The 25544-nt window shown below is 33.4% G+C and overlaps 1 protein-coding gene across 1 annotated transcript in view; it reads left to right on the forward strand.

The window, feature by feature from the left end:
• Positions 1-3820: 3820 nt before the first annotated feature.
• LOC128996827 (ion transport peptide-like) overlaps positions 3821-25544 on the forward strand; it is a 69109-nt gene continuing 47385 nt past the window's right edge. The window contains exon 1 of the mRNA XM_054422315.1: positions 3821-3891. The gene's annotated coding sequence lies outside the window, so the exon portion shown is untranslated. The remainder of the gene's footprint in view (positions 3892-25544) is intronic.

The following is a 25544-nucleotide window of genomic DNA, read 5'->3' on the forward strand; positions in this document are numbered from 1 at the left end:
GTTCAGATTTTCCTATATCCTTGTGGACCCAATGACCGTATTCCTCACACTTCATGATCTAGATTAATGTAATGAGAAAATATGTTGAGAAAATACCCTTCGAATAACCTATCACAGAGAACATAGATACTGTTAGGTGAATGGACCAATATTGTGTTTATCAATATATTGTTTGTTTCCTGAATTACTTGCAGTTATCATGAATCAATAAGCCTTCAAGCTTTACATCCTACTCTTGTTTCTGTGTCACATGACAAAAATCAAACATTCACCAGTACTTTAAATTTTTATTACACGTTATTACTGCCAACATTTCAATAATATTAATCTAAATATAATCCAACCTTTCCGAATAAAACTTTTTATTTCGTGTGCAACTGTAAAATTGCTTCACAATTTTGTAGGGATGCTACAGAGGATTTGATAGAGATGGTTTGAACAGACGAGGCGCCAGTTAAGCTAAGGTTATAAATTATCCAGCGTTTGAATATTTCTCTCTCTGCCTTACATTGTAGCGTAAGAGACATTAATGGTTGTTCAAGTAATATGCACGTCAAAAGTTTATGACATGCATTCGTGTATTTTCAACTTTCAACATAACCTCGCTAATACTTTAATTTTTTATTTTGTGGATTTATACTTAAAATAACTTTGTCATAAATATAAATAAGAAAGACTTGGTTTTTGGATCTTTTCCGTTAATTCACTACCACTAATTAGTATTTTAGGTAAGGTTAGGCTATGCTTACGGACCTAATGTAGTGGTGGTGAAAAAGGAAAAGGTCCGGTCTTTTTTATTGTGAAGGTCAACTCTGCGTTGTTGGAAAAGCATTACCTGGAATCTTGTGACGTAATCTATAGTTAAACCACGTGATTGATCATGCTGCAACATCAACAACAATTAATCTAGCTCTCATGGACAACAATAGGATACAATCATTATAATCTAGTGAGGCTTAAACGAGATTAGCTGCTATAGTTTACTCAAGTAAAATCAAGCATGATTCAACTGTGTTTTTAATTTGAATAGGCTAAACCTTAATAAAATATTTTGAATCACGATAGTCAATATTGATGCTCTTTCTAAGAAACTGTATGTCTACCGAAATGTTGTGCTAATGTGTGCACATAAAGAGGACAATTATTTACGAATGAACGAGGTTTTGAGTTACCCAGGCTGTTTGAAGATGTATCATATTTTAATTTCATAGAGTTGTATAACATAATAAAAATCTAATAGCTTTGCTCGCTGAAAGATGTTGGTCAAGTTAATGAATTTTAAACAGTTTTTGTAAAACTACTGTGTACACTTTATGAATAAACGCAAATACGACAAAGTTTTTTATGTTTTAAGGATTTAAAATATAACTTTTACGATAGTTAATTTTGATTTTTTTAATCTTACCTACTTCTATCTTCTTTAAAAAATTAAAGTAACTTCGTAATTTAAATTGTTAAAACACAGTTTAACAGTTAGTTTTTACAATTAAAAACAACGATAAAAAAATATAAGAAAATTTATGTTTTAGAGACACGAGGTTCATTAATTTAAAATTTTTAAGCATCAAATTCTTCTAATTTTAAGTTTGATGAAATCATATTACTTACAAAGTCAAAAGAATCACAACATTTCATTCACTGGAAGAAGTCCAAAACAACAAATGCAGATGCAATCCATTAAGGATGAGTCCGCCCTCACAGTAATTTCAACAAAGTTGACGAGTTTTAAACTAATCATAACTAATTAATGTCTTGACTGTTGTACATTAGCCTTGGACAAAACATATCTACAAGCCAAATGGCAAGTTTACAGAACAATACTCCTCTTCACTGTTTAACGTTGTTGTCATACTTTTTAATTAAGTTCACTAATTTAAGTTTTTTGCTTGTTGTATTTTGTTTAGTGCCAGTGAAATTTCATTGTTTTTTTTAACGTCACACGACTTGTGGGGCGCATGACTTAATTCAGTTAATCTCATCAATCTTCTCATATCTTGGGGATTCAATTAGTCTGAATTAAATTAAACTAGAGGTCGTCCAGTGGTCGAAACCCCGACCAAAAATATGTAATGTACAGACTTTTATATTTTCACCCTACGCTGTAAATGATACATGTGGTTGGAATTTCTTCCATTTGTTTTGATGTTCTGTTTATATTTTGCTGCTATTTCGTCGCCAGAATCGCAACCCATAAGGCCCATGTTAATTTTATATAAATTTTAAATTTATGTTTGTGCTTATTTTTAGCCTATTTTAATTGATACAGGGATTCTACAAATCTACAGGAAAATATCTTTCTAATAGTATGCGTAGATTATCCTTGCGATGTACTCGAGCTGAGAAAAAAGGTTTTAAAGATACATGTTTGCATATTAATACATAGATCAACTTAATAACAAATTGGTATCCTGGGGTTGTTTGGGTAACCCTTATACACAACGACACAAATTTTACGATCAAAGCTTGAATTATGAGTAGTCTGTATCAAAAATAAAACAAAACCACTACTACTGACGCAATGTAAACTGTGTATCAACAATCTGTATAGTTCACAGTGGCGAGTTCCTTATTTTATCGTAATTTTACTAATTTCTGTATGGATTGAGAAAAGCCATTAATGTGCTAATTATTAACAAGACTGTACTAAATGCTAGTAAATAATCATATTACAAGAATATCTCGTGTAACAGATAAATACAACTTTAAAGTATTTAACGACATCTCTATTAGATTTCCCTTTCCTTTAATTCTAAATTTATTTAGGACGAAATCGTTTCGCTCTTTATGTTTTGTTAAATGCCGAAAATTCTTTGAATCTAATCAACATTTACTATATCGATAATTGAAAAAACTCTGAGTAGAGCAGTTAATATTTTAATAGAACAAATATTTCACAAACCAGCTTAGGTAACAAAGAGTTATTAGCGAATTTCCCTATAGGGAAGTAGCTATTACCGTAGGTCTCATGGTAAGACCTAGGCCTGGGACCGATTTACTTTTTCATTTTGATATATAATTATATATATTATAACTTGAGTCATTTTTGTCTGATTTTGATAAAATTTTGTTTAAAGGTCTAAGGTGGGATAAACTTGAATGAGTTCGCGAACCAACATGAACAGTACATGGGACGGGGTTTAACGGGGGGTTTTATGGGGTCAAAATGGGTTTTACTCATTTTTTACCCTTAAAACAAAAAATCATCATTTTTCCAGACCTTTTAAAAGAGCTTAAAAACATAATTTAGTATATCAAAGTGTTATTGTACGGTTATTGGTAACGGAGAAAATTCAAAAATTGTTAAATTCACATGTTATTCTTATGGAGAATATTGTAAAATGTTGAAGTTTGCTTTTATATGGATATATTCTGATCAAACTTGGAAAATTTATTTATTTTATACTAAGCTATTGATATTTTAATAAAAAACACACTTTATTAGTTTCCTTATAGCAGCTAACCCAGGTACTCGTGAAACATAAATGTTGATGTAATCAATAATTGAAAATCAATCCAGGCAAATGGGAATTCGCTTAGTCGGCAGGTTTGCTGCAGCGGGGGTACTTTTTTATTCTGATAACCCTGAGGCCAACCCATCATTAAGTTGGTAACATTAGGTGCAAAACGTAGCCTATCCATAACAATAATTAACAATTTACTAGGGCAACTTGAAAATTATCCCCCAACTTTAGCGAAGTGTCAAGTCTTGTTCAGTGAAGATCGTTAGATGACGTTGACAATGTCATCTCAGCCCACACCTAGCGAGTCAGGACCTGTTGAGTTTGTTATCACTGAGGGGGAGGCGTTATCAGTAGGGTGGCGGGATTATAACCCGGGAAAACTCATCCCTTGGTCCAGTCCACCGCGCGCCTCCTTCGACAACCCTCTAAGGTAAATACTACTCTTGTATTCTATATATAGTATATTTTTTATTTGTAGAAACTGTATTTCAAAAACTGTTTTTCGCTATGCTGCAGAAAAATTCCGTTTTAATACATGTGTTGTGGGTCTAAAGTAGCTATTTTACTCCATAGAGAGTAAAAGGTATTTTTAGTCCTTACGGAGTAACAGTCAGCTGTTGTAAAATCAGTTCTTATTAAGTAGTTCTTTATATCGTTGGTGGTAAACTTCGATTATAAGTAATTGCATGTATCGATTGATTGTCGCATTCCTTTACATAGTTCGACAAATCGATGGTATAATGTAAATTTTGTACACTGACACAATCGTAATAGAAAAATTAATTGGGTCACTTACTAAACAGTCACTTGTTTGCATTAGCCAAATTAAAAACAAGTTGGAAGTCGTTTTAAGAGAATATCTTTACATGAAAAGTATTTTTGTTTTCCAACTTGGCCTAGTTTGTAAAATAATGTGCAATATTACGAAAAATATAGTTCATCACACGGGCAAAAAGTTTCCTTTCAACCCTCGCTCATTTTCCAACCTCGGATTTGATTCGGTCGTAAAACTTGAGCTCATGTTGAAAATAACCACTTTACGCCGCCCTAGTGCAAAAATATAATAAATAAAATAAATAAATTTGATTTAATAATAACATCTTACTATTAAATATTAAGTTTAAAAAAAGAAAGGGAGAAAGATAAATAAATGTTTGTGATATGTATTCTATTTTTATTTTGGGAGCTTGTAATTTCACTTTTAGTGGAAGCATATTTGAATCATAATGGACAAAATATTAAATATGATTAATTCTTACAAAAATATATCTGGACCAAAATTATGAGAGTTATAAAATACGAATATAAACATGTATTAATTAACGTCTACGTGTTTTGCAATCACTCAGAAAGTGAAACGAACTTAAAAAGGTATATTTAAATGAAATTTTAATAGGTAGCCTATACACAAAATAAAATAAAAATCACACTGCTAAACCTTCAACAAACTAAAATAGGTTCAATATTAACAATTTGTAAAAATAAAAACCTCAGGTGTAACAAATACATTAACTGTTAAGTCAAATTAGTAAATACGGGGCAATCTTTTGCTTAAATTGTATTATTAGGCTGTAGACTATGATTTAAATTGAAAACAAAAACTATACCGAGTCTAATTCTTACACATTTTAAGTATTTTAAGTCTCAAGTTGTCCTTTCAAAAGTAGTACTTCACTTAAGAAAATAACCTTTCTACTTAGTTTAAACAAACAAGAATCATTATTACACTGCCACTCTACACGTTTCTAAACAATATGCATTTGATGATTTAAATTTGTTTTTTTCGTCCATAACATCTTTAAAAAAACCACGATATTCTTGGAGATATTTTTTTTTACTGCCACATTAAATTTATTATTGATGTAACTAAAATGTAAACAAACAAGAAATAAAGTTTAAACCCTACGCTAGGTCCAACACTTCATATACATATTTGATTCACGTTTTCTATTTAATCTCTGAATGTTAAATTTATAGCTCGGAATGTATGTAAATTGTAAGTTAATATTGATTTATGTTTTTGAAATTTAATATTGAAATACACATTTTTTAATTAAATACTCCTGTCACAGCAAACCTGCAGGCTAAGCGATTTTCCAATTGCCTGGTTTCATTTTTTACTAAATACCCTATTTAATTAACATTAAGTTTAATCTGTTTTTAGGTTTGCTGTCGTAGGGAAGGTGATAAAGTGTGTTATATTAGTCAAATATCAATAGGTTGGTATGAAATAAATAAACAAATTTGATCAAAATATATGCATACACAAGAACACGACAATAGTCTATTTATTATCCATAAGAATACAAAATAACATAGGAATTTGAAATTTACAGGTTCTTAGGATTTTCTCCGAAACCTGTGTAAAACAAAAGAAACCCTTCGACAAAGGAAGCATCACAAACCGTTAACCAACACATTGATGGTACTACTGTTGTCTTTAGCTTGGCCCGTTAAGTATTATAGGTCATTTTAGGGAACTGCAAATAAACTTATCCCTTTTGCCCTTTTGACTCAAAAACAATGTTTTGCTAAAATTTCAGTTGATTACGTTTTTAATAAAATTTATCGCTTTTACGTATCTAGTAGATTTTGTTTGTTAAAAGTAATCAATTTCGTGAGAAAATTATGAAATTTTCAGACGTGCGCAAGGTAGTGATTTAATTATTTTAGAAGCTTTATTATTTGTTTGTAGGAATATCTTTAGTTGACGGGTTTCCGAAAAACCGTGATTTTCACGAAGAGACATTATTATGTTACAAGTACGTAAAAATATTAAACTTAAAAAATGTTCAACCAACGTCTTAACGTTTGTTATATGTTTATAACTCTAAAACTTGGTTATGATAAATATTAATAGTGTATTTTTCACGACAGTTTCACACTAAGTCCGCACTTAAGAATACTTGATTCTAGGTGGCACATTGCATAATATGGTGAATTTGTCTTACGATTTAGCGAAAATTGCATAATGTTATTTAATTCTAATCTGTATGAATATTAAAGTAGAACCGTTCTAGTCATACAATATGCGAGGATAGCATTCACAGTTTTTTTTATAATTCTCTAGCGATATTCTTTTAATTACTACCATTTATCAAATATTTATTTTTGTTTCATTTGACTCGGAAAATAAAAATAAAACAGATAAAACAGAAACAGATAAAAAAAGATGAAAAAAACAGAGCCAATCGTACTTATAAAAATATAACATTAGTCATAGATAAATATGTAGTCGTTCTACTGGACTATATTAATTTTAATTTATTATTAAGTATATCGGAGATCAAATTGTTCCCACACCAATCTGAGACGATGATTCACAGTTAATCCTTCGAAATCTCTGTCCAAAATAGGAAGCATTTATATCTTGTAAATCTCAATCAATTATGGGATGAATCATTTGTCGTATAAGCAAAGTGTTCCTAGAACGATGATGTAGGGAATGACTTTGTAAAATAAAACAGGTATAGTCTAGTGAAAAAGCCCTAAAAATGTTTAAAAAAGTATACAGCAAATATATATATATACATATAATAATAATTAAATAAATATATATATATATATTGCATATATAAATTTATGGATCGGATGCTATCTAAATCGTTGTAAAAAAGAACATAAAGGGTTAAACTTCCCATCAAAAAGCATAGTGAATTGTTAATTTTCTAATAAATTAGTACACATCTAATAATGCACCTTACACTAAATATTTTGTTAATTCAAACTTGTTTTTCATAAAGACAGTGTTGTTACATTTACTTGATCAATAACTTAATAAATCTAAGGATGTATAGGACTTTTGATTCCTCGGTATTATGAAAATAATAATATATTTCTGCAATTTGAAATTCAAACGGATTTGAATGTGATAAATGTCCTTAACAAATGTAAGATTTTTGTCTTCTATTATTCATTGAGTGTTTTTCATAACTAGAAATATCTATAAAATGTAAAAAAAACAATGAGAAGTTATTTTAACTAAAAAATATAGATAAAAAGGTTTACTGATCGAAACAAATATTTATTCAACATAATAATATAAATACTTAGATTTTATTGATTAGTATAATTTTTGTAGGATGTTTGTGTTTTATAAATGCCTATAGTGATATTCAAACTTGATATTTGTCCAAGTATGACCAAGACGACCCGAAATGTTATTCCAATGTAAATGATGTCGCAAATCGAAACTCCGTCGCCAGCCTGTCGCCTGGTTACCATACAATGAACATTAGTGCAACGTACATCACGTCGTACTGTACATAATATAACATAAATTAATTATGCCACACTGAACAGAGTCATACTAGAAAGTTAACACAGGTAAAGTCCATAAAGTATTTGATTTAGTGGCAAACATGAATAATCACAAATCGTATGGCAGTCTTTTGTTCAATTAGTCGTAAGAAACTTATTAATGGGGTCACCATTAATTGGACTGCATTTCACTTGGTTGACAAGCCAGTTCAATGGCATTTTAAATAAAAAGTTACCACTTACGATTTTTAACATACTTTGAAAGTATATATTTTTAGCGAATTTCCCTATAGGGAAGTAGCTATTACAGTAGGTGGCATGGTAAGACCTAGGCCCGGGACCGATTTACTTTTTCATTTCGATGTCCCCAGAGGCCAAAAACACCATTAGTTAAAATTTTTATATATGTATATATATATCCGTGAACACGATAACTTGGGTAATTTTTGTCTGATTTTGATGAAATTTGGTTTAAAGGTGTAAGACAGGATAAACTTGAATGAGTTCGCGAACCAGCATGATCGGACCATGGGAATGGGGTTTAACGGGGGGTTTTATGGGGTAAAAATTGGGTTTTCTTATTTTTGACCCTCAAAACTTAAAATTTCTCAATTTCTCTCGAGACATTTTTGAAGAGCTTAAAAAAACAAATAATTTAGTATATAAAAGTGTTTTTGTACGATGATTGGTAACAGAGAAAATTCAAAAAATGTTAAATTTAATATTTCCATGTTATTCTTATGGAGAACATTGTAAAATTTTGTAGTTTGCTTGTAAATGGATATATTTTGATCAAACTTGGCTATTTTATTTATTTTATTAATATTTTACTAAAAAAACAACGTTTATTAGTTTCCTTGTAGCAGCAAACCTAGGTACTCGTTAAACCTAATATTATTTAGATGGATTTCATAGAAAATCTATTCTGACAAATGGAAATTCGCTTAGTCGGCAGGTTTGCTGGGGTGGGGGTATTTAATACTGTATATTTCATTTGCTGTCTCCTTTCAAAAGTACAACAAATGGATGCCCACAATTTGATCAACTTGTCATTTGGTCGTAGAACCAATTGACTGACATATTAATTAAGTAGTTTAACAAGGGAAATCACACTAAGATGTTAACACGTATTTTAAAAACCACGTCAAGATTTTAGTTTTCCTGATGGTTTCATCGTTAATATTGAAGACTAGCAGTTACCCGGCGCGCGTTGCTGCGCTAACAACTATTATTTTAAATGGTAATTTGTTCTTTACGACAAATAATAAAAATGTATACCAAAACAAAAATATAATATTTATTTTACTTAATTGCCATTGGATAAACAATGTTTTTGTTTTTCCATTAGGTGTATAAATATATAAGTCTTTAGGCGTACCTACCAACACCTGAGCACGCAACATACAGCCGTCCGTGTGAAAAGCATGTATTTTCTAAATCTAAACCAGGGATAGTCAGAGATTGCCCTTGTGCCTTATAATGGTGATTGCGAAAGCAAGTCGCAAAGGAAATTGTAGTCGCTTGAATTCAATTCGGATGAAATCATCGGTATGCTTGGGATAAGGGCTATTTCTCCTTTAAACTTACAACTAACTGATGATTGTTGCTTCAATCAAGTTTGGTGTCATTTTTTAAAATCGTCAGTCTGGTTCCGTTGCACAGCTTGGGCGAATTTAAGTTTCGCATTCCAGGTTTATTGGAGTTCCTTCTTTTAATGACAGTAATGTGGTGGGTTAATGACAAATTGGGAGGCATTTGAATACCTAAGATAGCATGCACGATTATTATTCTCTTAATGTTTTTGTTATATTGTGTGAGTATAGAAGAAAATATAAAAATATTAAGGCATTGCCATCCCTTTTTTGTTTATAATACTTTAATAAAGGTTTTTACGTTTACATATTTAATAGTTGAGAATTTAAACGTTGTTGATTGCACAGGTATGCTGCGATTGGGGTTATATATTTGGACTTAAATCCTAAAGTAAAATAGTTTTCTGTGCTGCATTCTGTGGAAACAGTGTGGCACTATTTCAAATCATGACTAATACAGAAAGTTTATTTTTTTATTTCCCACGGTTAAACCAATTTTACAAATTTGTGAACATCAAGATGGTAGCCTAAGATATTAACACTAAATAGAATATTGACTTATACAAACAATTGCTATACAGATCAGCAATAACAGTTACACATAGTTACACATAATGGTTCAAAATAACAATTTACAATTCTAAAATGCAAAGCAATACAACCATAACAATATAACATTCAATGCATTAGCAACAAATATAAATAGAATATTAGAAACCACATAACAATAACATAACTGAATCAACAAAATAAACAAATATAAATAGCAATAACAAATATAAATAGAACATTGATAATTATTCAATACAATAGCAACTGATAATAAAGATAATACTCGAAGATAACATAATTATTTGCAGCATTGTATTCATGATTAAAAATACAGGTAGCAGAACAGATGACAACAATAAGAGAGTTGTAATGTTGTGATTATTCAAACCTACAAAACAGTTGGTGAAAGTAAACATCTGCTTTTAAATTATATTTATTTGTAAACATTTTAGTTCCAAAAGTTTTACACTGGCCCACCTAAAACCCTCTGGGGCGGAGCCCTTTTGACGGATATGCACCAGACTTCACTTCACACAAACTATTCTTGAATAATGCTTAAAAATGCCTTAAAGTTTCATTACAATCTGTTCAGCGGTTTCGTAGTCTCATTTGTACATTTGTATGTATGTACCCTATGTGCATACATACAAATATACATACATAGGCCTACTTCCTCTTTTATAGATATAGATATCTTTGGCATATTTACTACTTGTAGACTCGATTTTCAGAGTATTAATTTTCATCCTCCTTTAGATTTGTTCCATTTGCTTATTCAAATGTAATTAAATAAAATTGTAAATAATACAGTAATAAACTTATAAATATCCACACAAACAAAATAAAAGCGAACACTGTCACTAAGACTATTCTACAACAGCTGATTGATAAAACGACTTCTCCTTGACAAGAGGTCAAGGTCATTACTCATCGCAGACCGCGAGTCGCCACCAGCTGATTAGGCACACACAGATGATTAACAGCTGATTTACAGCTTCCACAACCACAACAATGAAACTGCGGGTGGGTCTGTAACAATGAATGCACTTGGAGGAAGCAATAAAGTAGATCTTGACATAACATTGAGAGCTTCCTTAGAATACATCAATGAGTTTAAGCTCTGTCAACGGCTTGGATGATAGGGTCTCCACATTGTTTTTAGCTGTGCTAGTTAATAGCTTACCTGTAATTTTATTATATTTAAGGGGAGTCGCTACTGAAACTAGTGATTTTTAATAAAATCCTTTTAAAAATTATCATATATACTTTTTTAAGTTCATTTAGTCTTAGAAAAAGATTTACTGCCGTTAAAGTAAAAAAAAAAAAATTTTTTACATACTTTTTGGAGTTTTTTAAGTTTTTTGGCGGGAAAAAATGGGGTTTTTTAAATCTCTTATAACTATTTAACTACTGAACCAATTTTATTGTTCGATATCTTATTTTAAAGAGCAAGGAAAGCACATACTTTCTGTGCATACTCATGTTATTTTCTCAATTGGTTTATAAGTTATGGCTTCAAAAATAAGTTTTTGAAAAATTTATAGGTTATAAATTTTTATAATTTTTTTTTCATGTACTTTTATTTACCCAATTACAATATCCATGCACAGAAAGTTGATTTATAGTATAAACAATGTGTGGTAAAAATTTCATTCATATAGCTGCAATAGTTAAAAAGTTATAAGAACTTTTATATAAAAAAAAAACAAAATTTTAAAGTCGCGGAAAACAGCGGTTGAAGTTTATACGTTGGTTTATACTAGGCCTAGTTGATGCCCCAAAAGAGGTGTGCGCGCTTCACTTCAAATATTTTTTTCACAGTGAAAAAAATATATATTATACCATATGTTATGTTTTTCTGAAACCTTACAATCCATAGAACAAGATAAAAAAATAATAAAAAAAATCAAGTTTTTTACAAAATTGGTAGTTTTTCAGTAGCGACTCCCCTTAACATGGCCATAATCATAAACTCTCCACTTTTGTGAAGTTACAATAACCTAACTACACTACAGTCTGTACTCTCATATTTCTGTCGTCCCAATGGCTTGTTGTTGTTATTTCAGCATGTCACTGTCCTTAGCTAAAAAGTAAAATTAAAGTAGCCTTAATAGCAAATTTGGCAATTTTCTGCTTGCAATACCTAGGTGGTTACGAAAAGCAAGATTTGGTAAAATGATAAACATGTGCCTGCTTTATTGTACAGTTATGACACATTTTACGACACCACTTATAACTTTAAAGCTATTAAAAAATTAAATTAAATTAAATCAATTAATTAAAATTAAATTATATTTGCAAAACGACCATCAGCTCATCATCAATAGTCAGGTCTGGTCTTAACCGAGATACCCGTATTGTGACTGAATTGCACCTTTAGGTCTAACCATGCGAACATCACGAGAGTCATAAGACATTTTGCTTCAGCAAGTTTGAAAGTTTTGAATATTTCTCAAAGAAAATGTATAAGTTTCATTAAATTAGTTTAAAATATGCTACTTTTCCATTTTTTTAAATCATACTTTTTTATGTTTTTTGCCTTCTGGGGCTCATTTGTAACCCTCGAAGAATGCAACATTCTAAGATACTGGCACCATCTTTTCATAACAGAATTGCTTCAATCGCAATGCATATTTGGTCTGTTTAGCGAAGAAACAATTTCATATTAATACATTCCCTTCATTCGAGAAAGTTCTCCTTGTGTAAGGATCCTATCCTTTTTTGTATACGAACAATTCAAGATCGGCTCCAAGCCATCGGCTTACAACGACTCCAAAATAGAGGTCCCACTGTTTAACAACGAACCTTGTCTCAACATGATATATTTTGGTGGATTTTGACATTTCAAAAGTGGTTCTAGGTGTCCTTGATCGTTGGATTTGCAATTAATAGCCCTAAAAAACAGCTGATATAAGAAACAAATTCACAGAGATATCCTTCCATTTTACACCCTCTCAGCATTCACATTTAGTTTAAAACACGCACAAGTTTGTGTCGTTGTCTCAAACAATTTTATATGGCATTCAATATTAATTCATGGCGAAGGAGGAAATATGCTCAATGCTCAATGTATTGGCAAAGGCGGGCAACTGGAAGGCGCCTCAAAGTCTACTAAGACTGTTGTGTTTCCTCACTCATCCGCCACGTCCTGCAAGCGCCACCGTCGCCGCCTCGGGATACCAGCAGTTAGCATACATTAACCTTCAACATCCGAAAAAAAAACACCTGAATGTGCTGTCATGATTACCATGCAAATCGATACAAGCTGCCGTTCCCAGCAAAAATTGAGTGATTGATTCAGTTGCGATTAACCTACTGCCATGCGCGGGTGGCATGCCTAGTTGAAATCGTGCGTTGTTGTGGTGGTACAGGTCGATAAAAGATCTCTTCCACTTGTATTTATTTTAGGAAATCTTTGGGAATTTCAAATATTATTTTATTAAAATAACTAATTTGGTGTTTGGTCCTGCAACAGCTTCAGTCCCTTCAGCTTCGGCTCCTTGGACTGAAACTTCACGACGACGACGAAAGTCCCAAAGATTATAGTAATGCTATTTATGTAGCCACCTGAACTGAGTGGTTTAGGATATTTAATACATGTTTATGTATACAATCGGGCCCAGCTGTCATTAATCATTGGAGTTCAATAAAAAACAGCTGAAGAATTTGCTGAAGAAATAGCTAGTCTCAGTCAGAAGCGCCAAAGGCATCTTATTTCATTCATCCACTCATCCCATTCATATTTGGGCATAGCGCCAGTTGTGTGCCATCTTAATTTGTACGGTAACAAAAGTTTTGTCCATCAGCATATTGGTTCCACATGTAAATCTTTCTATGCACTTATTTTTTAGTAAAAAAATGTTGGGACCGATTGCAATAGGGCATCTAAAGTGGAACTTAACACCCGTATGACTAAATCCTTAACCTACCAGGTGTTTTATAACAAGATTGCTATAACGAGGTATTTTAATTTTCACAGTTTAGAATTCGTAGGAAAACATGTAATATTGAAGATTTATAGACAGCGTTTCAAGTTTTCGTTTAACGATTTTAGTTTTCACTGGAGAAAATGAATGAGTTTGACGTCGCCGATTGATATCAGCTAAGGAAGAAAGTGGATCAGGGCATGACTTTCTCTGTGCTCAACATAAGGAGCAGGATCAAGGATTCAGCAAATCAAGAACACTCTATGACGAAACTCTTGCTTCGATGGAATCAAAATGTTTAATACTTACAATCGAGCTGAAAAATATAACTTTATTAAGAGTTACTTGTCATTATTTTCATCAAACCAAGAAGTATTACTTCCACCCTTTTGGATTATCGTAATTTTCACCATAGCCTCTCCAAAGTATTCAATATAGTCTAGGTAGCGAAGTAGTCTTCAAATCTGAAGGTTCGAGTCTTCAAATCTTTGCGGTTCGATTCCGAGCGAGGTTGGTTGTGGACTCAAGTGCCATTTTGTCTTTGGAATATTAATTCATGATCAACTGATCACTCAGCAAAGCTATTAATAATACGCAGGACGCACTGTTCACTCTTTTTCCTCTGTTTTCTATCCAACGGGATAACATTTTAATATTAAATACTCTTCATTCACCAACCAACAAATCATAAACTATCATACACTATTCACAACCAGGCCACGTGGGTAGATTTGTACCACGCCAATCCCTATGATCAGGTCAGGGACCTTTTCCAATTGACTTATCACATACAATTTGTCACTTCTGACAAGCAGAAGCCTTGATCTTTCTTGAGTTCTCTATTTATTTATACCCAAGGCTGCAATTGGCAAGCCTGACGATCATTGCTTAGGTTGGCAGCGCTGATACCACCTGAGATACCGACCTTCGTCAAACTTCCTTGTCAAAGAGATTGGTAGAAAAAAGTTAACACTGTCAGATTCTCACATGCAATGTTGAGGTTAAGTCAACCTGACATGTAGTGTGGTGTTTGAAAACAACGTCACATAGGAGAACACGTGATTGCATGTGGTTTCAAAAAATGATACCTTCAGTGGTTTACGACCTAAAACGGAATCACTCGATACTATGTAGGTGTAAAGTGGGTTTAACCTCATAAAATCGTTAAAAACCCAAATTGGCAGATTTAAATACTCGTCTTCTTTTTAAATAAGAACTGCTCGTTCAAATATCTAGGTGGGGAAAGAAATCTATCCCCTCCACCTGACCCTTACTTTTAAAATAATAACTCAACAGCTGATAGCAGCATGCATTAAATACAAAAAAATTGTGGGGATCCTCCCCTCAAATTACCTAAATATTTTCAACAGAATATAGTAGTTAAGAAATCTCTTTGCGTTTTCTTAATAAGATTACTTATCTGACTACGACGTGAAACATTGTTGCACTTTTTAAGCTGAATATTAGGAAGCCTATAGAATTAAAGTACTATACTTAAGCAAGGCAGTGACCTACTTTTGGTACGTAATATTTCTTATTTACATTTTAAGCTTAATACGAATGAGAAAATAGTGAGATAAATGGAAAATGGAATGGGATTTGTTCTTGAGATGAGCAGTTTCTTTTAAACCATTTGTTAAAAGCTCAATGATCAAGGACAACTTGGTCCATATTGAACCATCAAACATCTACTAGACGAGAACTTGAACCTCTTATCAGCAAATGAATACAGAGCACTACTTAGTAATCGGTTATTCATTATTTTAGTTAAATGTTACAGTTTCACCAAAATAAACTATATTATATTACCAAAGAAAGACTCTACTTCAAGTTACCTACATATTTGATGGCAAAAATAAAAACCATTTGCAGTAAAAAAAAGTAAATAACAGAGGAAATGGGCAATTTACAGAAACGTATGTAAGTAGAAAATACTTATGTGAGAGAGCAAAGTTGCCTAATACAAAATATATTAAATAACATATTATACTTATTTTGTCTCTCATTTTTTACTATGAAAATGTTGAATACTTTTCGAAGATATTTTCTATTACTAGCAGCAAAATGTTGACACGTCTCATGTAAGACGTCATGGAGGATAGTGTCAACTAATCCGTGAAGTCCCTAGCGCAGGTGGCTTCTCCAGGACTTGTGCCAATTCTGTTTTCGCGAAGCTGTTTCTGGACCATGTCACACAAGCTGGTGATATTCCCCATGAAATTGGCCAACTCCACAGCCAAGCTATTTGCGAGCGTCTGCGAACCTTTACTTTGTTATGCTCTACTTTATAAAGTCCGGAAATAGCCATTACACAATTCCTCTTTTAGATTCTTTCTGGAACAGTTTTAACCTGTTTCTTCGCGTTGTTTACGGATGCGGATGGATCCCGTAAATCTATCGACTGAAATATTTTGGTGTGTTTGCCATCAGAAATAGCTGTGACCAATCTAACTGCCGGGTCTACGTAAATGTTTGTGGATTCCATTCTAGATTCCATTGGGCTATTTATTCAGGTATCAGTAATCAAAGCAGTTCAAGATCCAACAAAATAATTTGTAGATTTGATCACGTGAAGTAAAATTACTTGACAGTAAAGTATAGAGTACAGTTTATTACTGTAAACAGTGTTAGATGGAATATTTCCTTACACATTTCATTTGTGGTTATTCTGTTTCATATTCAAACTCTTCAATTGAATTTTGGATCTGTGCTATGGTTGAGCTTTCAATTCATCACTATTAAAACAGTGTTTACAAACAGCTTTTAAGGGAAACGGTAATATATTGTTCTGAACACTAAGTACATATTATGTTGACATTGTGTGCCGTAGTTTGCACATGCCTCTCAATATTCCATACATCCCTTGAGCCCTTAGATAGTTTTCTTCCTTCATGTAGACGACAAGATTTCATTAACAAGATTTGCTTAAGTGGTAAAATTTCAAACGTATAATTTTAAATGTCAAACTCATCATATCGATTAACACTTGAATTTCCTTTAGATTTCTTGTGGTCTCGGTGATGTTTCTTGTGATGGCGTCATCGTTGGATGTTTTCAATACTGGTTCTTGAAAACTCTTATTCTTATAACATTTTCTTTTGTTTTACTTCTGTTTGCCGAAATGCATCAGCTGGGCATCAAAAACACTCCAAAAAAGTCTTTAAAGCTGAACTCTCTCTTACTTAACACCACTACGCGATTTCTACCACCCTTATACCGGTCTTTTAACTCAACTTCCCAGTTCGTTGAACCTCTTGATAATGTATCTGATTGCTATCAACCTTTCTCTTACTTAACACCATCACGCGATCTTTACCACCCTGGTTTACAAACGCCGGAGTTCCCGCTCTTACCGATCTTTCCCGCCATAACCTCAGCCTCTTCTACTTTCTCCGTTTGACGTCAGTTGGCCACACTGACTCACGCCTCAGGAATGTCTTCACGGTTCATCTCCCTGAAGGTCGCTTCGGTCCCAGCCCAATCTTCAAGCAATTTCACAAACATTACCCCGCCCGCGTGCTTTCTTTGTCGTAAGCTATTTTTAAGTATCCATGATCCATACTGTGACTTTGACTCGATAAATGATTTGCTTTTTGGACTTCGTAGGTGGTTTGACAATTACGTTGGAATTGAATTACAATCGTATTTACCGTGATGGCTAGATAGAAGTCGCATTTAGGATTCCCAAATTACATTTGATAACGAATTTCAATAGACTTATGAAAATAATTTATCATAAGACGCATTTGTCCAAACTAAATTTGGTCCAGAGTCACTCTGACATCGGTAATGACTAAATAACAGTAATCTAATGGTCGTGGGTCTTAGCAGTTAGCAATCAGCAAAACGCCTCGCTTCCATGATAATCTTAAACAGAAAATGCAGTCTTTGAGACTTAACAAAATAAAGGGATTCCAATTCTAAATTCTCTATAAATGCCTTCTTTAGGAGTGGAAATCTGTTTGTGTACATTATTTAATGTGTCTTTCATTTTTAGCTTCATAAGCTAGTGCTATGTGGAATCATTTGTAACTCTTTGTCTACATTGGGGATCTCCATTTGGCTTGGTCGAAATTTTAACGAAATCTAAAGATCACAAGAAACGTCTTTTAGATCACCATGCTACAAAAATATACAGCGAATATCTCTTTATCATCTAACAACTTTTAACGCTACCGGTCCATCTCAGATTCAACTTACCATTTTTATGCATTTCCAGTTTGAATGGATCTACCAGGTCTGGTCGTTGTTGTACGGGACCCATGTCAAGGTCAAGTGAAGGTGAAGGCCTGACCTTACTCGAGCGTTCCCCCAAGCCTGGGTCTTGTGCAGGTAATGGCAGCCTGACTCATCTAATGGTTCTACAATGATTGTCCGTCAAGCCGCCTCAACCGCAAATACCTTTCTTGCGTAGGTTGTACTGGAGCTTTGGGCTATTGCAAGAGGTTCATCAATGTTCAATGTTTTGCAAGAAAGTCAGTCATAACCACCACATACATGTTGTATGAAGAACGAAGTTCACGTGTACGTTTACATAGCCTCAATAAACTGTGAGTTATTTGAATTAGACCATTCACAAGATCAATCCAACATCTTAGGCAGTTTCATTTATGATCTATAAACATTTTGCTTGCATCAAGTTTCAAATATGGGAACTCTCCAATACACTTTCGCAACCGTGAGTAAAGTCAGGAGATTTTTGATTTATGATTCCCGAAATAATTTAGCTGTTATTGCTAAGTTGGGTTCCATGTTATGATCACAACTAAAAATAAACTTGTCATTTCATTATTTCATCTGGCACTCATACTTTGCTTGCACAAAGGTATTATACCCCTTGCTGGGTCAATATAAAAAGTATAGTTCGTCTTTGTTGTGTTACTAGTTACTGGAGCTGCAACATTATGCGTTGGCAAAGTTAAAGATTAAAAATTCACTCTGTTCTCCGTAACGCTCAATAACAAGGTCTTAAAGTCTTAAGAGTAACAAAAACCATTATTTCCCTCAAGCAATATTAAGATTTTGTTTGTCAGAAAGATAGCTGATATGGTTGGTGATTACGATAATGCAAACAAGAAAACATTTGTCGACCTACACCTAAAATCCGGCTCTAGTCTACCATCTCAACTGTTCAATATCTAAGTAAGAGGTATATTGTTTCTTTCGTCAACTTTCATGTAGTTTATTTTGCTGTACGAGACTGTTATGGCACATTTACAATTTAGAATTGAGTTATCTTGCAACCCATAACAAATGGCGGATGTTGTTGCATTTCCCGGAGATAGAGAATTCGCCAACTATAAATTGGTCTCAACTCGCCCAACCCTACAACCTTCACCGGATTTGATATTTGAATAGTCAAGGTCAAGGTCTATAGTTACTTTAGCCGATTATCACAAATTAATACTTATAACACGATCAAGATCGTTTACATGATCTACTTTAACAATACATTTTACCTTGGAAAATACACATGAAATTCAAATCACGAACAATGGATTAAGAGTTGATATTGTCATAGACAAAAGAATTAAATATAATTATAATTGGAGTTAAACATTGTTATGCTTGTCGCTCGCACCGTTATACCCAAACTTTGTCATCAAATGTGTAAGATAAGCAAGTGAATGCCTAAAATTGAAGATGGCCATGATAAAAGTCCCCTTGTAAAATGTTCAATTCACCTAAAAAAAAATCATGAAAAAAATCCAGTTTAGTAAGAATCCTTTCAAATTCACCAATGATCATTGAGAATCTTCTTGTCACGAATGCTGCAAGTCACGTTGTGTAACCAATGGCAAATTTACGAGGGACAAACGTTCTTAGTAAACATGCTGCTGTAGCATTCCCAGGGTGTAATGCATGATAATAGTCGGGCGGCATGCATATTGATCAGATCAAGATCTTCCGATGAACATGATGCAAGTCTTCTTGGAAGTTGAATGTGGGATCCCGACTGTTTGGGACGCTCGAGGAGATAAGGTTATACCATACAAAGTACTCAAGTAATAACGGTTTATGCTACCTGGTTGCTGTTAAAATATCCAGTTAGATTACATGTGCTTCATGCTGCGGCAAATGGAGGACATCTTCCGGTGAGAAGGACCTGTGGTACTTACAAATCCTTCATTGTGGAGTCCTTGAGAAGTTTTAAACTGTATAAATAAGTAAATGTTTAGTAAAGTTATTTTAAAAAGTAGAAAGTAAATTTTAAATTTGATAGTAAACTTTTAACAGCAGTGCGCGTCTCAGAATTTGTATTTTGATGTCCTACGTTACCAATAAAATATGTAAGTAATAGTACATGAGTTGGTTTCTTATCTGAATGAAGTAATAAGTATACACATTTTATTTGTAGGTAAAAGACCGTTTTAAGTATGTAACTAATTGTTGCATAGCCACTGACTTTGGCAAATGTAAGTAGTATTTTTATCCAGCAGTAAAATATGGGGTAGTTATTATTAACATATCCTCCAAAGTTTGAGTAGGCTTATTATTTTGTCACCTAAATATTTCTCTGCTATTTCAAAGTAGATTTCTAAGGGTGCAGTTTATTTTTTGTCAAGAATGCCAGAGGCAAACAATAGTTTACAAATAAATAACTTTTCCTACAGTCACCTGACAAAGTGGACTTCCTTGCACTGATTATAGTACAGAAAGTTGCTGAATGCTGAATTTACTTACTTTTGTCGCACTCCAGTATTGCAACCTAAAATCACAAAACAATGTGCTTTTATTAGGCACGTAATCCGTGTACGCTTGAAAAATAAGTTTACTACACTTACTAATACTATGAGGTGTTGCTGTGTTTCCCATTTCGTTCAACGCTTGGATTAAACGTGTTGTTTAGTGTTTGACTAATTATTTCTACGATCTGTTACACATACATACTGTACACACTGTACTGTGTGTAACATACTGTAGGAAAAATATAATGGGTAACACGAGTGCAAATTGCCTTCAAATTTGCGTTAATATATTTTTAGTGTTGGTGAAATAACAAGAAATTTCTAGTAAACAACCGAATGCGCTCTACAAATACTGGAACGAAACAAATGCTTAAATTGTCTTCAGCTGATCCACAAGAATGGCAGAGCGAAAGAATATGTTTAATCTATGTTAGTAAGCAGTTTATCTCGTTGAGAAACTCCTCAGTAATATCCGCATTTGAGTGAGAGTTAGTGGTTAATATATTGCTTTATGAGTACGTGCTCGGCCATTTTATGCGCTATAACACTTAATAACTGACCTTCCAGCTAACTCGTACAACTCTTAACTTTTATCCTAGTAGTATAAGCAAAGTTTGCTATTTTCAATCTTAAGCGTAGCGGTACTGCAATAAAAAAATGTCTAAATGTTTTAATAAAGTCAAGTTAACCATGATACATCATTTTTATAATACAGTTCATCACACTTAATCACCATTAACAAAAGTTAGGTGTAACATTTTCCGGTTTCATTTTTAACACTTGGTTTTGGTTGGATATTATAATTATTTTCAACTAATCACTCTATTTAAATATAATTAAGTATGGTTGTATTACATATTTAGCTCACAAGACGTCCAGGGTATTTTACTTATTATTTACTTTATAGCACATGATCAGTGTCAGTGGTTCGGTAAACTTTAAAATTGCATACTACAATTCACTACCCATATAAAAAACCTTAAAGCGTACCAATAAATGTCTATTAGGGTAATTAAATTAGACCGATAAGGACCAATGTGTATACACCAATCCTGTACTATAGTTAGATATATGTAAACAAGTCAAACATTGCACATAAAGTTTACCATGCTGCTTGTTTCGAACTCACAAAACTAACCGCAGTCGTTTTGAAGGAAATTACGTAAAACACCACGTGAATATCGCACAGAATTAAACAAGAATACGAACTATACTAAATTAGTTTAAGATAACAAATTGTTAACAAAATTTGAAGACCTGATTATAAGGTGGGTATTGGTATTGTAAGAATTAAACTTTTAATAACGCTTGGATCGATTTTAAATACAGTACACAGACATGTTTTTAAACAGAAAAACATTCCAAAAGATTTCCAAATATTTAGAATTGAGAGCCGATCGCTGTCTGTAAACACTGTCCTTACAAGCTTTCGTTGCATTTTCCCGCCAAAAGATTTTGGCGCGAAGCCACGCCGCGGGAGTAGACCGTAGTAGCCCAGATAGTAGCTCTGATTTCCCAACATCGCGTCCGTAGGTCCGGTTATTGCGTAATGCGTCCGAGCAGACACATCGGCGTCGGTACAGCGCAGCTGCTCTGTGATTGGTCGATGCGGCTCCAGCCCAGTTCTCATTGGTAGGCGAGATCGCCTGATGCAACGGACGGCGCATTTGCACCATTCATGCGAAAACCGCTTGTAGAAATCGGATCAAGGCATTTCGCGTTAATATGTAAGGGCCGAAGTAATTATTACCCGTACATGGTCCGTCTGGAATTTTAATTCTCTAAATTGATCAGTTCGTTTAGGAACGCAGCGTTGAATAAAAGGAATATTCTGGGAAACTCGATATTGTTTATTATTAAATATTTATAGAGGGAATGTTTTATACTTAAACTTTCGATTTAGAAGCTGAAGGTCACACCGGTAGCACTTTTTTGTTAAAGAAGTCCCTACGTTTACTCACATTTCCTAGCTCTATACAAAATGCATCTAGTTTTTCAACATATGTCTTGTATTCTTATTAATTATAATTAATTCCATAGTAAAATACCCCCGCCGCAGCAAAAGTATAGAATAAATAAATTTGCCATGAGTAAATCGGTCCCGGGCCTAGGTCTTACCATGCCACCTACGGTAATAACTACTTCAGTAGGGAAATTCGCTAAAATGCCGACATACCGTGTCCCCCAAAAAACTGAACAATTTTAAATTTTTATATGATATGTCCAGGCATACCTAGTCTACTTTGAAGGTGATCATATGATACGTGAGCTCATGAAGTTTTGTTCAATATCAATTGTAACTATCAGCTGATTCATTGTTGTCGCTTGAAACTTGAAATTTTAAAACATTGCCCTGTCTTTAAGAAGGTACCATGAACGCACGAGAGAAAGCGCAATGCTTTGAGTGGTAAATTCAAAGTAAGTCAGATATTGCAGTGCAAAGAACATTTAGAAGACGCTATGGTCGACGTCCTCCATCACGGAACAGCATTCGAGCCTGGTATGACAAATTTATGTTAACTGGAAGCTTACAACATTTAAAAGGTAAAGGTAGGCCGAAAATCCGAATTGATTGAAAACGTGCAACAATTATTTCTTCACGACCGTCGAAAGTCTGTTTGCTGTGCAGCATGTGAGTTAAATATGTCAAAATTATAAGTTTATGAGACAGAAGTTTCCGATGTCCGAGAATTGAGGCAAAGAATAAATGCAGCCTTTACTAACATTACTGACGAAATGCGCTATAGAGTGTGGGCTGAATTGGACAGCCGTATTGACTATCTTTTTGCCAACAATGGCAACCATGTTGAAAATCATTAACACATATGATATCAAACAAAACTTCAGTTAAAGCGTCAGTTAAAATGTAATTAGTTTATCGTGTGATTGTTAATAAACCTTTTATAAGTAAATAAAATTGTTCAGTTTTTTTTGGGACACGGTGTATATACAATCGTATCCTTTGAAATATCTCCTACTAAGAAACTATGTTTGGTCATAATAGTATTAATCAGTTGATTATTCTTAAAATGAACTATCGTTGAAGAAACGTTTAAAGACAAAGAATATATCTAAAATTAACCAAGAGATGACAAGTCAAGTGCAGCTTTACGTAAGTAACATCGATCAGAACAGCTGTATGGCTTCCCGCTCAAACCTGTTGAGGAAAGAATCACATCTTTAGCAATGATTGAAGAAACGCTGTGCAAATCGATGAATAATTTCAGCAGCACCAGATGGTCTAGCTACAGACATAGTTCAATGGAACCCACATCAAATTTTTAAATCTTTATACACTTTCAATTTAATTTTAACTACATAGGTTACTCTCAATATTTACGTGTTGACTAATTTAGAGCACTCTAATAGTTTGTTTGAATGCATCTTGATTAAAATCTTTAAAATTAAATAATCTAAAATATGATTTAAGTAAAATATTTAAGTACTGGCTTAGAAAAAAATAAATCGTTCTCAATTTCTCAGGCTTCCTAATACTACGGCAACGAGAAACGCTCGTTCACCTTATTTTTAACTGCACAGGAGTATCTAATGCTATATCCATCGTTAAGTCGAGATAAACATCGTTTTCGGTGAACTAATAACCATCGTTACCGTCATTACCATGGTTACAGCTTTTACCATGGTTACCATTGTCACCATAGTTACCGCTTTTGCTATGGCTCCCACTATTACCATAGTAACCGTCGTTATTAATGTTGCCATAGTTACAATTACAATTGTTACGTAGAAGCATAGTAATGTACGGGTTGGTTTAAATTGTGCTTCATAGATCGTAGGGTTCACACTTGTATTTTTAATGTCGTTGCATCAGAGCACATGTAGAATGAATACTGAATCCAGCAATAACTCAATTTAAAACCTCGCTTTCCCAGTCAACTGTATAACACCAGATTTTTTCGGATTTTTTTCAGGATGATCCTGACAAAAATACTTTTTAAAACAAACTCTGTTTTTAAAGTAATCAACAAAAATCTTTGAAATGTGGAAACACGTTACTTCAAAGGATCCAAACGCATTCTTATATACACAAACGAATGGAAATCAAAAAGTTGTGTATTGACCCAAGAATCCAATTCAATATACGTTGGGAGCTTCAAATTGTAATAAAAAACTTCAAGGTTTCACTAACTGAAGGTTATACTGTAACATCTTGTTCCTGGACATATTATAACCCTAACGATTTGAAGTATAAACTGTAGTGTCTCATACAGAGATCTGTCTGTCAATGTCTTCTCTGACGACATCTGCATATGACAGCAATCACTCGCCTAGCTTCACTGGACGTCACAGGCCATGATCAAGTCCAAATATAGCTGTGTTTGGTCCAGATGTATTGCAATATGTGTACAAATATCTGCCATAGATCGTCTATGTACCTTAAACGAGTGTGTAATGTGCATATAAGTATATCAGTAGAATATCTGCAGTATAGCCTACCTATAATCATCGTATCAAAAACTTAACAGGAACACAATCTGTAAGATAGGATAGTACAATGGTACTTGTGTTGCTGTTGATTCATTGATTTGCTTTTGTTCGACAATGGTGTGCTTTAGATGTTGAATAAATATGCTGAAGGGAAAGAGTAGAATAGAGCTTTCCGTTTCTAACAATCAAATGGACTAATATTTTTCAAATTTGTTGTAAGTTAACAAAATGGTTTCAATATTGACGACAAAGGCTCAGCCAATTAAATAACAGAACTATATTTCAACCGACTTTCTTATTTCTTTGCATGTATCAAACAAAAAAAATGATAGGAAAGGGGGAAGTAATTGGGATGGATAAGAGGAATGGCACATTTTGTTTGGACTTTAATCGAATCTTAGGGTAGCCACCTAATAGTCAGTATTGGGTGGGAAATCGACAATATTCTTGATGGATCACGGAATTTTCAAATCCGATATAACTATTAGGATTCCTTAAGGTAGCCACCTAGTAGTATTGGATGGGGAATCGACAGTATGATGATGAAAATGGCAAATCTGAAACTTTTCTAAATATCTGTCAATTTTTAGGGTACATCAGCGTAATTTTTCCCTT

This window comes from Macrosteles quadrilineatus, unplaced genomic scaffold, assembly GCF_028750875.1.
Source record: "Macrosteles quadrilineatus isolate MER2022 unplaced genomic scaffold, UCM_ALF_1.0 Scaffold_6__1_contigs__length_79288215, whole genome shotgun sequence".
In the NCBI taxonomy this organism is placed as follows: Eukaryota; Metazoa; Arthropoda; class Insecta; order Hemiptera; family Cicadellidae; genus Macrosteles; species Macrosteles quadrilineatus.